At 46.2% G+C, this 14789-nt stretch overlaps 1 pseudogene; it reads right to left on the minus strand.

Moving 5' to 3' along the window:
- Positions 1-12486: 12486 nt before the first annotated feature.
- On the minus strand, positions 12487-14568 carry LOC126990565 (uncharacterized; annotated as a pseudogene).
- Positions 14569-14789: the final 221 nt, after the last annotated feature.

Raw genomic sequence — 14789 nt, forward strand, 5'->3', positions numbered from 1 at the left:
GGGAAGACGAGGTCAGGGCGCAGCTAGAAGAGGACGTGAAGCGAGGGGTCATCGAGCCCGTCCCAGCAGGAGAACCCACGGAGTGTGCGCTCGGATGGTGGTGGTGGCCAAGAAGTCCGGCCAGCCTCGGCGCACCGTGGACTACCAGCGCCTCAGTGCATCGTGCCTGACGGAGACCCACCACACACCGGTGCCCTTCGACATGGTGTCTGGTGTCCCCAAACACTCCCTCAAGACCGTAGTGGACGCGTACTGGGGCTACCACCAGGTAGAGCTGGACCAGGAGAGCCGGCGCCTCACCACGTTCATCACCCCGATGGGTCACTGCTTCGCCGGCGACGCCTACGTGAAACGGTTCGACGATGCCATCCAGGGAATCACGAGGAAGTACAAATGTGTCGACGACACGCTCCTGCACGACAGCAGCGTCGAGGAGGCATTTTGGCACGTGTACGACTTTCTGGCAACGTGCGCAGCCAAGGGCATCACCCTCAAGCCGGAGAAATTCCAGTTCGCCCGGAGAGAGGTCGACTTCGTGGGCTTCCGGCTCGTTTGGGACGAGTACAGGCCCACAGATGAGCGCCTGGCGGCTATCAGGGGCTTCCACATGCCGGGCAAGCCATCCATCACGGACATCAGATCGTGGTATAGCTTCGTAAACCAGCTCGTCCCTTCCTCGCCACCGCGCCGATCGTGAACGCCTTCTGGGAGTTACTGAAGAAACCAACCGGAAGACACATGTACTGGGACGACCAGCTTCAGGAGAAATTCCGCCAAGCCCAGGACACTATATGCCAGCTGGCCAAGGACGGTCTGACGTATTACGATAAAACCCGCCCCACCGCTGCCATCACCGACTGGAGCCGAGAGGGCATCGGATTCGTCATCCTCCAGCAGTATTGCAGTTGTGCATCGGCCTCCGCCCCATACTGCTGCAAGGGCGGATGGCGCCTGGCCCTGTGCAGTAGCCGGCACCTCACCACCGCCGAGGCCGGATACGCAGGGGTGGAGGGGGAGGCTCTGGCGGTGGCGTGGTGCCTGCTGGGATGCCCAAACCTCACCGTCGTGACCGACCACCGCCTTCTCGTGAAACTCCTAGGGGACATAGCTCTGACGAGTGTCGCCAACCCCAGGCTCTTCAGGCTCAAGGACCGAACACTACACTTCCGGTTCCAAATCAAATACTGCCTGGGAAGAGCAACACCGCCGCCGACTTCCTGTCCCGTTACCCAGCCCTCAAGTCACCCCCGACAACAGCAGACCTTGACCTGGGCGAGGATATCATCGGGGCAGTCGCCGCCGCAGTCATAGCCAGCACCGATCAGGAGGGACGCGAGGTGGACGAAGAGGAGGTCAAGCGGACGGCCGCCGGCGACCCGACGTACCAGATGTTAGTCGCCAAGGTCATGGGGGGTGACTGGCACCAGCATACAGCACAAGAAGTGGCATCCCTACGTCCCTTCTACGGGGTGAGGGACAGGCTGGCGGTGATGCACGACGTACTGACATACACGTTCGACCAGGGTTACGTGCGCATCGTCATCCCCGAAGCTCTCCGACAGCAGGTAGCAGCAAACCTACACGCCGGCCACCAGGGCCTCGACTCCATGCTGCGGAGGGCGAGGCAGTGTGTATACTGGCCGGGTATTGAGGGGGACCTGCAGCACCACCGCTCCGCATGCACAGAATGCGAAACACGCGCCCCATCGCAGCCCGCAGAAACGCTGGCGATGACGCCGCCCCCTGAGTACCCATTCCAGCAGACGGGAGCCGACATGTTCCAGCACGAAGGACACACGTACATGGCCTATGCCGACAGGCTCACCGGCTGGCTGGAAATAGCTCACTTCCCACACCGTGCCACGTCCCAGATAATCAAGACGCAACTGCGGCGATACTTCGCCCGCTGGGGGGCCCCGGAGCAAGTATATATATATATATATATATATATATATATATATATATATATATATATATATATATATATATATATATATATATATATATATATATATATATATATATATATATATATATATATATATATATATATATATATATATATATATATATATATATATATATTTGTAAATTGTTTGAATTTACAGGCAACACATTTTTTTTCGGGCAAACAGAGTTCAGCCCCCCTACCCCCCCCCCACCCACACACCCACCACAACCCCCCACTCGCAAGAGAACGTTCCCCTACGCCTACGGGTAAAGATAGCTACTTCTTTTCCACTCTTCCAGCTTGAAACTATTTCAGTCCGATTCTTCAAAGCACTCTTTCAGTAGTGCAAAACTGGCCTTGCTGTAACTGTATTCCCAATTCTGTGATCTCTTATTCTTTTTTTAAATCTTATTTTTTTTAAATCATTGATCTAAATCAAGATTTATGTAATTTAATTTTTTTTATTTCATTGATTTATATCTTGAACTTATTGCAGGGCAACAATATAGAATGGAAAAATAAACAAAGAAAACACACTCTACCTTTGATATCTATATCTATATCTATATCTATCTATCTATCTATATCTATATCTATATCTATCTATCTATCTATCTATCTATCTATATATATATATATATATATATATATATATATATATATATATATATATATATATATATATATATATATATAGATATATATAATTATATTTTCCCTGTCAACTTCACATATTTTCGTGAGTTGATAAGATATATATAATTTTAGTCAGCCACATATGGTCCGTCTAGTGTCCTGGGGCAGAACAAGACGTTGACCGTCTTTTTGACGGTATCTTGCTAAGGCAGAGCGATTGTTTCTAGAGTATTTTGCAACGTGACCCACATGTTCTTTTATTTTACCAATTTTCAAATCATGAGCCAAAACATTTTGAAAGTGTGCAGGGCAACCATGGGTTAGCAACTTCAGTTCATTTGCTTGTTGTAAATGCTTTCTCATTTTGTTGAGATTGGCTGTATTAGATTCTTAACTCTGTCCTCATATAGCAAGTTTCTCACCTCGTGGATTTTTTTATATGCCTCCATGGTCTAGTGGTGCGTGCCTAACTACGAATCCGCGGTCCTGGGTTCGAATCCCAACCTGGGCAGTCAGCGTGGAGCCCACCCAGCTGTTCATCTTCCTTTTTGGGCTGGTCGATAAATAGATACCTGGGGAAACCTAGGGAAGGTAAACTGTGGTAACCCAAATGTCATGCTGACCCTGTGTCCCGGGTTGATGGGCTCTTCCCAGCACAGGGTCAAGGGCCAATGTTACGGAGATGCTCAACTTCAGCATATGCCCCCATCTTTACTTTTTCGGTTGGCCCCAGCCAATTAGTGCCGCAGGCAACTTTTTTTATATTGCCGCCATCTTGCTTGACTAATCTCCCCCCTCTCCCCCCCTCCCGAACTTCACTTGATCCAATTTAGAGAATTTCGCTGGAGCTCGGGTTGATAGGCAATCATCAGAACAGCATGTGGGTTGTCTTGGGCCCCTCCAAACACTCAAGTGAACTAAAGAAATGCTATTAAAAGGGACAAAACACACCAACTATAGGAGGTGAAAGTAAAGGAAATATTTGAAATATATACTCCTGTTTTTTCAAAGAATCACTTTACATACATACATGGATCATCCACAGTCTTTTCTGATACTTTCATTTGAAGCTGCTGTCATTTTACTTTGTGCAATTTCAGTGAGGACATTTCCACAACATGACATGATCTGGTTAGACTGTTAAGAGACTAGACAGAGTTGTGGTGTGGTGCTGGCCAGTGGCTGGCTGGCTGCGGATGGTCAGTCTTAGGACTGGCTAAAGCAGCCAGCCAGGTTACTTATGGTGATGGAATATGATACAAGAATACTCCAACATGTATTTTAAACTAATGTAGAGAATATTGGGGTTTACATTCATTTAATTATTTTCATTTATAAAAAAAATAAAAAATCGATTTAAATAAAAAATCTGATTTAAATTAAAAATCCGATTTTTTTTTCTTTTTTGAATAAAAAAATCAACAACCCTGCATGCAACTGTTCTTTGCTTCCACGATATCATTTGTAAAAATCAGCAGGGACAGGGAATCAAGGGTGCCAGTTGTGTGTGTGTGTGTGTGTGTGTGTGTGTGTGTGTGTGTGTGTGTGTGTAAATCCTTTTCTTCTGTAGGTGGTCACGACCCCTGAAAACGACCACCTGAGTCTGGCAGTAGCGGCAGCGTTGGAGGAGAAGTTCGGTGGGTGGGTCTCCCCATCACCTATCAAAGTGTAGCGGCCCTGTAGAGAAGAGGGGTCTTGAGTTTCTTGCTCACCGGTGTGTACGCTCATGTGGTATGCAAGAATTTTTGTATTCCCTAACGTTCATTCTCTGATTATTGGATAATTGTGTTATGCATTTAATTAAGTGAGGGTTGTGACATGCATACAAAGTAAATGAAAAATTATGTAATAATGTTGTATTATGTATTCCCTGAAGTTGATTCTTTGATTCCTGAATCATTGTGTAATGTATTTAGGTGAGGGTTGTGACATAAGTGCATACAAAGTATTTGAAAAATTATGTAACAACGCAGTTTTGAAGCTGTAAAATGTGTTACTGCAGGTCTAGAATCAAGATATGCTGAGTGGTTATTATAAATGCATGAATAATACCCCAAATAATACTCTGTTCCCTCCTACTATCTCTATCCTAAATTTCAATCCAAAGCTGGATGTTGCGCCTACGTGCGCAACGACATCACTTGCTCTCGTGCCCACGACCTTGACTCTTCTGAATTTTCCACCATCTGGTTAAGACTTCACTGTCATTTTATTACTAAATACATCTGTGCTGTTTATCTCTCACCTAACTCTACCAACTATGTAAAATTCTTTGACTATTTGAATTCTAAAGTGGAGCACATCTTGACCCACTCTCCCTTCGCTGAAATCTCCATCCTAGGAGATTTCAATGTTCACCACCAGCTTTGGCTTTCATCCTCTTTCACTGACCATCCTGGTGAACAAGCCTACAACTTTGCTATCCTCAACGACCTAGAGCAGTTGGTCCAGCACCCTACACGTATTCCCGACCGTCTTGGAGATCGGCCCAACATTCTAGACCTCTTCCTTACCTCAAACCCTTCTGCTTATTCTGTCAAACTGTTCTCTCCGTTGGGCTCCTCCGATCACAATCTTATTTCTGCATCCTGTCCTATCGCTCCTGTACACCCTCTGGACCCACCGAAGAGGCGATGCTTCTGGCATTTTGCTTCAGCTCGGTGGGACGACCTGAGGATGTACTTTTCCGATTTCCCGTGGAATGATTATTGCTTCCAGGATAGAGACCCCTCCGTGTGTGCTCAGCGCATCACAGAGGTGATTGTCTCTGGAATGGAGGCATACATTCCTCGTTCTTTCTCTACTCCTCACGCTAAAAAGCCTTGGTTTAATCATGCTTGTTCTCGTGCTGTCAATGATAGAGAGGTAGCTCACAAAAGGTACCAGGGCCTTCAAACTAATGCTAATTATGAACTTTACATTTCTGCCCGAAATCGTGTCAAATCTATTCTCCGACTAACCAAAAATTATTTCATTAATAGAAAATGTCAAAACCTTGCTTTCTCTAACTCTTCCCGTGACTTCTGGCATCTAGCCAAAAACATCTCCTCCAACTTCACTTCTTCATCTTTCCCTCCACTCCTCAGTCCTGACGGCAACACTGCCGTCTCATCTATCTCTAAGGCTGAACTCTTCTCTCAAACTTTTTCTAAAAACTCCACTCTGGACGATTCTGGGCATATTCCTCCTACTCATCCCCCCTCTGACTCCTTTATGCCTGTTATAAAGATTCTTCAAAATGATGTTTTCTATGCCATCTCTGGCCTCAATCCTCAGAAGGCTTATTCACCTGATGGAGTGCCTCCTATTGTCCTTAAAAACTGTGCCTCCGTGCTGTCACCCTGCCTGGTCAAACTCTTTCGCCTCTGCCTGTCAACATCTACCTTTCCTTCTTGCTGGAAGTATGCCTTCATACAGCCTGTACCTAAGAAGGGTGACCGCTCCAATCCCTCAAACTACCGTCCTATTGCTTTACTTTCTTGTTTATCTAAAGCTTTTGAATCAATCCTTAACCGGAAGATTCAAAAGCACCTTTCCACTTCTGACCTTCTATCTGATCGCCAGTATGGGTTCCGCAAGGGGCGTTCTACTGGTGATCTCCTAGCCTTCTTAACTGACTCTTGGTCATCCTCTCTTAGCCGTTTCGGTGAAACTTTTGCTATTGCGCTGGACATATCAAAAGCTTTTGATAGGGTCTGGCACAAATCTTTGCTTTCTAAACTACCCTCCTACGGTTTCTATCCTTCTCTCTGTACCTTTATCTCCAGTTTCCTTTCTGACCGTTCTATTTCTGCCGTGGTAGACGGTCACTGTTCTTCACCTAAATCTATTTCCTGTGGTGTCCCACAGGGTTCTGTCCTATCTCCCACTCTTTTCTGTTGTTCATTGATGATCTTCTTTCCAAAACGTACTGTCCTATCCATTCATACGCCGATGTTTCCACTCTGCATTTTTCATCTTCTTTTATTTGTAGACAAACACTTCAGGAACTTAACGACTCAAGGCTGGAGGCTGCAGAACGCTTAGCCTCAGACCTTACTATTATTTCCGATTGGGGCAAGAAGAACCTGGTGTCCTTCAATGCCTCAAAAACACAGTTTCTCCACCTATCCACTCGACACAATCTTCGAAACAACTATCCCCTATTCTTTGACAACACCCAGCTATCACCTTCCTCAACACTAAACATCCTCGGTCTATCCTTAACTCAAAATCTTAACTGGAAACTTCATATCTCATCTCTTACTAAATCAGCTTCCTCGAGGCTGGGCGTTCTGTACCGTCTCCGCCAGTTCTTCTCCCCTGCACAGTTGCTGTCCATACAGGGGCCTTGTCCGCCCTCGTATGGAGTATGCATCTCATGTGTGGGGGGGCTCCACTCACACAGCTCTTCTGGACAGAGTGGAGGCTAAGGCTCTTCGTCTCATCAGCTCTCCTCCTCATACTGATAGTCTTCTACCTCTTAAATTCCGCCGCAATGTTGCCTCTCTTTCTATCTTCTATCGATATTTCCACGCTGACTGCTCTTCTGAACTTGCTAACTGCATGCCTCCCCCCCTCCCGCGGCCCCGCTGCACTCGACTTTCTACTCATGCTCATCCCTATACTGTCCAAACCCCTTATGCAAGAGTTAACCAGCATCTTCACTCTTTCATCCCTCGCGCTGGTAAACTCTGGAACAATCTTCCTTCCCTCCTGCCTACGACTTGAACTCTTTCAAGAGGAGGGTATCAGGACACCTCTCCTCCCGAAATTAACCTCTGATTTTGGACACTCCTTTAACCTCTGTTCGGGAGCAGTGAGTAGCGGGCCTTTTTTTTTTTTTTTCTTTGCGCCCTTGAGCTGTCTCCTTAGCTGTAAAAAAAAAAAAAAAAAGTTTATGTTGTCAGCTTGGGTCGGACTTAGTGAACACTTTTACCAAGTGACTCAAGATTTTGTAATGGAAACCAAGATAAAAAAAGCTATGTTTTTCAGTGGTCAAGTACCATGATCTCATGAAAATAAGTAGGTTGACATGTATAATTAATTACTACATATTTTGGTATGATGACCATTGCACGTTAATACCATAGCTTTGCTAGCATTGAGTAATCTTAGGGTTTCTGACGTTGCCGCCTTAACGTAACGTAAATGAGGCACCCAGGTTAGGCGGCTATCAACAAAAACCGAGGTAACGAGTCGTCGTCTCACACAGCGACAGTCGCCTATTACCAAGATATAAGTCAGGGTCCGGATGAACGTCTCGAAGACGACAGAATACATAGCTACTGTCTTTGAGGACGAAAAATCGAAAGCCGCGCGTATTTGCCCCAATTGGCGACTCTATTAATTATCAATTGCAGTTTTGTTCAATCAGCGACATCCTTGCCGCAGAGAACGAAATGGATAGGTGGATCATATATGGAGCTATGAACCCATCAGCAGACACCAACGACTCCATTAATAGCCACAGCAAATAGCGTAACACTGATAATACTTCCTGTGGTACTCCATCCTCAAGTACTCGAAAACTCGAAAGAGTTGAATACTCTAACCCGTAAAAGACGATGAGATAAAACTCCTGAATAAAAACAGGAGACGGCCACGAAGACCAAACTCAAACAGGTTAAGTAAAATTCCATGACACCAAGCGGCGTCATAGGCCTTCTCCAGATCAAAAACACGGTCACCTGGTGGTGATTATTGGCAAACGCCTCACAAACTGAGGATTCCAAGGATAAAAGAACATCCGAGGTGGAGCGCACCTTTCGAAACCATATTGCACCGGGGCCACTAAATGGCTCTCCAAGTATCACATGAGCCTGACATTCACCATCTTCTCCATCACTTTACAAATGCAGGATGTTAAAGAAATAGGATGATAGTTAGTTGCTTGGAGATGATCTTTCCCAGGCTTCAGAATGGGGAGAATTACAGCCACACTCCACAGAGATGGAAAATCACTGGTACGCCAAATGAAATTGTAAAGATCCAATAAAATGTAAACCACAGTCAGACATGTGGCGTAAGAAAAGCATAAGGATGTCGTCTGGACCTGGCGAGGAATCATGACACTGGATAAAGCCGTCTTCTCGGAAGAGAGAAATGGGATATTATAAGATTCCTCCGGTGGAAGCGAAGTTAACGCCGAGGATTCCAAATCCCGGCGATGATGCCCCTGGTGCAGTAGGATTCTTCCTAGAGGCACTGGCAAAGTGCTTGGCGATTAGGTCAGCAACAATCTTAGGTCCTGCTACTGCATCCCTGCATGCGATAGCACTGGGGAGGGGGGAAAACTTCCCAGAGATCTTACGAACTCTGTTAAAGACTTCTGTGAGTGTAGTTCTGGTAGTGATGGAAGAAAGATAAGCCTTCCAAGAAATTGAGCCCTTGAAAGTACGTCGTGCTCGAGCACGCGCTCCCCGAAAAGCATCCAAACACTGGGGGTCCCACGGTGACGACGAAGTCGAGAGAATGCAGCACGCTTCTGCACCTTGTGCAAGCGCCGTTCCACCAGGAACAGGACGTTTAGGAACTGGCCAGACGTCCTGGGGACGGATTGAAGGGCTGCAGAATGTAGGGGCATCAGTGAAATAGGATGCAACCTCGTCGGAAGTTCCAAAGTCAGCCAACGGACGAAGAGAGGAGCTAAGTTCCGTAAATCGCTGCCAGTCTGCTTTATCTAGATGGAGGGGGCCAGTATTGACACGGTCAGAGGGTAGAACCAAAAAAGGTGCCAGAAGTATCATGTTAGCTGAACCCTTTAACTTGGACACCTTATGAACAGAACTAGGGCACATCCCAAATATTTCCTCCCTCAGAGAGCTCATAGAGGTCATGGTTATATATACTGCCTTTACTATAATTGAAGGTATGATGCTTTGACCGTTTCAAACATGTTGTCAGCAGGGTACGTAGATGCTGCCAACTGCTCTAGCTTGGAGTAGAGTATCTTTAGCCCTGACTAACAACCCTTTCATACTTCTTTTTCAGATTCCCTCAGGGATCGTGCCAATTTCTTTGAGGTACCTAGCAGCATGAACGAAGTTGCCACGCCCATTCCTATAGTATGCAACAAACCACGAGGGGAGGGACCTGGCTGTCCCTGGGAGTTGGCTCTAACAGCGTCTTCAACAGGTTCGGGACATAGTCCATGTCACTGTCCGAAGCGAAGAAGTTTCGCTTGAAATCCAGCACCTGCGATAGGCAGAGTCGCAACATCACACGCCGACTGGGCTTCAGCGCTGGAGAGAAAAGGAGGTCACATAGCATCTGTTTGACTTGAAGTCTCCATCATAAATGAGACGGATACGAAGGACTGTGCCAAATGGCTTGAATAAGGAGCGCAAGGCACGGTAGAAAACGATGGATCGATATTCAGATCTGAAGTGCGTCCAGCTTGGTAGAGGGACGCACATCAGAGTTACCCCGGAATGGGAGGCAGCCTTGTCAGACACACGTGGACTTTGTGTCGCACGGACTTATCTTTGGTCAACCCCTCTAGGAGGTAGGGATCTTTCAGCGGCACCACCAGGAGCCGTGAAAGGCCCCCAAGGTGCGACGAGAGAGGACCGTGTAGGGGTAATCGTAGGCGGACGTCAGGGAGAGAGGCAGGCTGAGGCAAGGGAAACTTACCCATACACAGGGGAGGTGTTTCACTCCCCACAACCCCACCCACCACGGAGCCCAACAAGGAGGCTGAAGGGGGCCAGACTGCACCCAACAGCCCCAGGGATAATGGGGAAGAGTACGCATCCACTGCCAGGTGTTTGACGGCGGCCGCGGGACCTTGCGACCGCCCACCGGCAGTGACTACTTGACCCAAGCCATCGCATGACCAGCCGATTGATTCAATGGGGCCATACTGACTATATTATATACCTGCTCCACCAAATTAAAGCGTGTTGCCCACCGAAAAAGGGGAATCCAATACATCCTGCCCCGCGGTGGACTCAACCTGAGAGGCATGGGGAGTATCGACGCCACGCACGGCAAAACCCGTGGAGAGAGTAGCCTTTCTTGAAAGAGAAGTCATAGGCAGGAGGAAATACAGACGAAGGAATGCAGTTCCAGAGCTTACCAGTGTAAGGGATGAAAGAGTGAAGATACTGGTTAACTCTTGCATAAGGGGTTTGGACAGTATAGGGATGAACTTGATCAGAAAGTCGTGTGAGGCGAGGCCGCAGGAGGGGGGAGGCATGCAGTTAGCAAGTTCAGAAGAGCAGTCAGCATGAAAATATCGCTAGAAGATAAAAAGAGAGGCAACATGGCCGCGGAATTTAAGAGGTAAAAGACTATCAGTAAGAGGAGGAGAGCTGATGAGACGAAGGCCTTAGACACCACTCTGTCCAGGAGAGCTGTGTGAGTGGAGCCCCTCCACACATGAGTTGCATACTCCATACGAGGGCGGACAAGGCCCCTATAAATGGAAATCATCTGTGCGGGGGAGAAGAACTGGCGGAGACGATACAGAACACCTAACCTCGTGGAAGCTGATTTAGTGAGAGAAAAGATGTGAAGTTTCCAGTTGAGATTTTGAGCTTAGGATATACCAAGGATATTTAGTGTTGAAGAAGGTGACAACTGACTGTTATCGAAGAATAGGGGATAGGTGTTTGGAAGATTGCGTCGAGTTGATAGGTGGAAAAACTGGGTTTTTGAGGCATTGAAGGACACAAGGTTCCTCTTACCCCAATCGGAAATAATAGCAAGGTTTGAGGTTAAGCGTTCTGCAGCCTCCAGTCTGAAGTCATGTAATTCCTGTTGAGAGGGTCTTCTATTGAAAGAAGTTGAATAATGCAGAGTGGAGTCGTCAACGTATGAGTGGATAGGCCAGTTTGTTATTGAGAGAAGCTTATTGATGAATAACAGGAAGAGAGTGGGTGATAGGACAGAGCCCTATGGAACACCACTGTTAATAGGTTTAGGAGAAGAACAGTGACCGTCTACCACCGCAGAGATAGAACGGCCGGAATGGAAACTGGAGATAAAGGAACAGAGAGAGGGATAGAATCCGAAAGAGGGCAGTTTAGAAAGCAAAGACTTGTGCCAGACTCTATCGAAAGCTTTCGATATGTCTAGCGCAACTGATAAAGTTTCACCGAAACAGCTAAGAGAGGATGACCAAGAGTCAGTTAAGAGAACAAGAAGATCGCCAGTAGAGAGCCCCTTACGGAATCCATACTGGCGATCAGATAAAAGGTAAAAATGAAAAGGTGCTTTTGAATCTTCCGGTTAAGGATTGATTCAAAAGCTTTAGATAGACAGGAAAGTAAAGCTATAAGGTGGTAGTTTGAAGGATTGGAGCGGTCACCCTTAGGCACAGGCTGTATGAAGGCGTACTTCCAGCAGGAAGGAAAGGTAGAGGTTGATAGGCAGAGGCGAAAGAGTTTGACCAGGCAGGGTGTCAGCACAGAGGCACAGTTTTTAAGGACAATTGGAGGCACTCCATCAGGTCCATAAGCCTTCTGAGAGTTGAGGCCAGAGAGGGCATAGAAAACATCATTCTTAACCTGGTAGCTGCAGGGATCATGTTTCTTAAAGGCCCCTCTATACGAGAAAAATGAGAAAAAATCATCACTTACACAAACCATTTCATAATATATATCAACGCATTTGTGATCAGTTTATGCATCATCTATTTTGGGGGTTTATATCATGGCAAAAATGTGGCCCGTCGCTGGTACACGGTAAAGCCACAAATTTAGCCCGTTGCTGCTACCGGGTTAGTCTTAATAACAGGCATAAAGGAGTCAGAGGGCGAATGAGTAGGAGGAATATGCCCAAAATAGTCCAGAGTGGAGTTTTTACAGAAAGTTTGAGAAAAGAATTCATCGTTAGAGATAGATGAGACGGCGGTGCTTCCGTCAGGGTTAAGGAGAGGAGGGAAAGAGGGAGAAGTGAAATTGGAGGAGATGTTATTGGCTAGATCCCAGAAATCCCGGGAAGGATTAGGAAAAGAAAGATTTTGACATTTCTATTAATGAAAGATGTTTTGGTAAGTCGAAGAATAGATTTGACACGATTCCGGGCGGAAAATGTAAAGATCATGATTAGCGGGAGTTCGAAGACTCTGGTACCTTTTGTGAGCTGCCTCTCTATATTTGACAGCACGAGAACAAGCGTGTAAAGGTTGCATGGAGGGAATACATGACACGTTTAAGGGGATGATGACTGAGGAGATAGCAAAAGTACATCGTGTAAATGCCACACACAAGGGATTGCAGACCCTGTAATCTATATGCTAATCTATACACCGTCATATACGGATGTACTTGTATAAAGTGATGTAATGACAGTGAATACAACCTTGGATCTAAGTTATAAGTGTCAAAGTAACCGAGTGTTTGAGTTTCATAATGAATGTATATAGCGATCCAGTGACCCATGACTTCTCCCCCCTTCAGAGTGTTCAGAATAAAGACAATGGGTTTTAGCTGCTGCTTTGCATGTTCAAGCAGCTTACCGACATGACTTTCAGGATGACAACCTAAAAAAATAATCTTATCCCCCAGTACACCCGCTAAACCTCGTTCGATTTCCAGTGCATTCATTTTATTTTACGCGCGAACCTGACACGTTACTTGACGATGCGCGTCAATTTCAATTATGCCTGTTGTGTCGGCGAAGAATATAATGACGAGATTTCTGTTGTGTCCTTTATTAAAAGTTAAAGAGATACGCATGTTTCCATTTTTATCGAGGGGAATCCCATTTTCCACGTCTTCTGTGACGAAATTAAAAGCGCATAAGGTTCGACCCGCTGCAAAAGCCGGGAGAGTAAGATTGTTAGTTGTTTCCAAGCCAAGTCCTTCTAGCGTCGAATAAAAGAGTCGAGAGACATGATGGGGAAACTGAGCATGAATATTATAAGCCGTTGACCCATTAATGGTGATATGAGCGTGATTGAGATCCGCGTGAGTGAAATAAAGACCGTTCTTGTTGTAAGAACCAGACATGTTATCCATGTCAACCATAACCATTATCAGATTCTGTGGAATGATTTGTGCAAACGGCAATTCGGCCAGCAAACTCGTTTGATTGATTCCTAAGACATATGTTTTATACAGGGTTCGATTGTATGTATACTGCAAGGATTTCGACGCGAGTGAAGTATTGAGTGACGATAACGCTGATGTGCGGCACGACGCGATCGACCCATAGTTTTACTGATTCGAGCGCAAATTTAAAGAGATCTCCATCCTGAGATGTGTTTAGAATCCACGACTTGCTTGCTAATTCCAACCTGATTCTCACATCTGTGCCGTCGAGGAGATACGCGTCTAGACTCGCAATATCTAACAGCAAAGGTGCGGTCATACTAAGACCGTGTGCTTTTATGTTGGCAATCATTTCCTTTTCTTGTTTATTGGCTCCTGTAAAGTACTCGTCACTATACGTGTTCACTATACCTTTTTCACTCTGATCATCACGGAAAAAGAAGGAACTACGTCCAATCGAATCTAACTTTTCTTGGGGGATCGACGTTATCATTTTAACAAAGGCATGATAATTAAAGAGGGCGTTGGATTCTACCATCTGTTCGTTGAGGTAGCAAGTGCAATTTTTAAAAAGGGTATTACTAAAGCCGTTAGCAAAAACCACATGATCCGTATCACCAAGCTTCGACCCGTCCACCTTGGTCACGCGCGTCTTCATGTCTATCGAGAGTGTACTGAGATCCAGAAATTGTCCAGGAACGCCTGGAATCCTAAATTCAATATAACTATCATTAATCTCATTATTAGAACCGTCAAGATTAACGGGTAAAATATCGAGTTTGTTTCGAGATGCAATAGAACTTTACTGGTCTCACACGCGTCACTCGAGTAAACCGTGAGCTTACGGCGGCTGCGTACTGACGCAGAGAGGTGGTCGTCCCACCCCCCTGTACGTCAAGTCCGTATTCCGCCATCTTCCACGTTAAACTAACGTTTTCATGTTGAATATGTCACTTTTATAACATGTTTTACGTGACCGTCGTTTCGTCTTTCTTTTGCTTGTTTTCTTACGCTTACGGACGCGCCCACCTTGGACTCGTCTTTGACGCTTGCGGACTCCCTTACCTCCCCCTCGGGCAAGTCTTTGTCCAACGCCTTTCAGAGCCGACACGCCTCTGGTTTTAACGAGTGACGGATATCCCGTCCATCTAACACATCGCCTAATACGTCTTTCCCCATACGCACAGCTTCGGGAGCGACATTTCTCATGAGAAAGGGATGGC

This window comes from Eriocheir sinensis, unplaced genomic scaffold, assembly GCF_024679095.1.
Source record: "Eriocheir sinensis breed Jianghai 21 unplaced genomic scaffold, ASM2467909v1 Scaffold1751, whole genome shotgun sequence".
NCBI classification, from domain to species: domain Eukaryota; kingdom Metazoa; phylum Arthropoda; class Malacostraca; order Decapoda; family Varunidae; genus Eriocheir; species Eriocheir sinensis.